The sequence below is a fragment of the Chrysochloris asiatica genome, unplaced genomic scaffold, assembly GCF_000296735.1.
Source record: "Chrysochloris asiatica unplaced genomic scaffold, ChrAsi1.0 scaffold00040, whole genome shotgun sequence".
NCBI classification, from domain to species: Eukaryota; Metazoa; Chordata; class Mammalia; order Afrosoricida; family Chrysochloridae; genus Chrysochloris; species Chrysochloris asiatica.
Window position 1 is genome coordinate 14,807,488 of NW_006408558.1, and position 503 is coordinate 14,807,990.

Consider the following 503-nt stretch of genomic DNA (forward strand, 5'->3'; position numbering starts at 1 on the left):
CACACACACTCACCATCTGTACACTGCGGTACACTCACACAACCCTACATAACTACAGCACACACACTCACACACCCTACACAACTACAGCACACTCACACAACTGTACACAACTACAGCACACACACCATCTGTACACAACTACAGCACACACACTCACACACCCTACACAACTACAGCACACAGCTGCGGCTTTATCACTCACCATCTGTACACTGCGGTACACTCACACAACCTACACAACTACAGCACACACACTCACACAACTGTACACAACTACAGCACACACACTATCTGTACACAACTACAGCACACACACACAACCTACACAACTACAGCACACACACTCACACAACTGTACACAACTACAGCACACACACACACCCGTACACAACTACAGCACACACACACAACTGTACACAACTACAGCACACACACTCACACACCCTACACAACTACAGCACACACACACAACTGTACACAACTACAGCACACACACTCAC

The 503-nt window shown here is 47.7% G+C and overlaps 1 protein-coding gene across 1 annotated transcript in view; it reads right to left on the reverse strand.

The window, feature by feature from the left end:
• CTTN (cortactin) overlaps positions 1-503 on the reverse strand; it is a 34,242-nt gene that overhangs the window by 8,090 nt on the left and 25,649 nt on the right. The gene's annotated exons all lie outside the window — the stretch shown is intronic.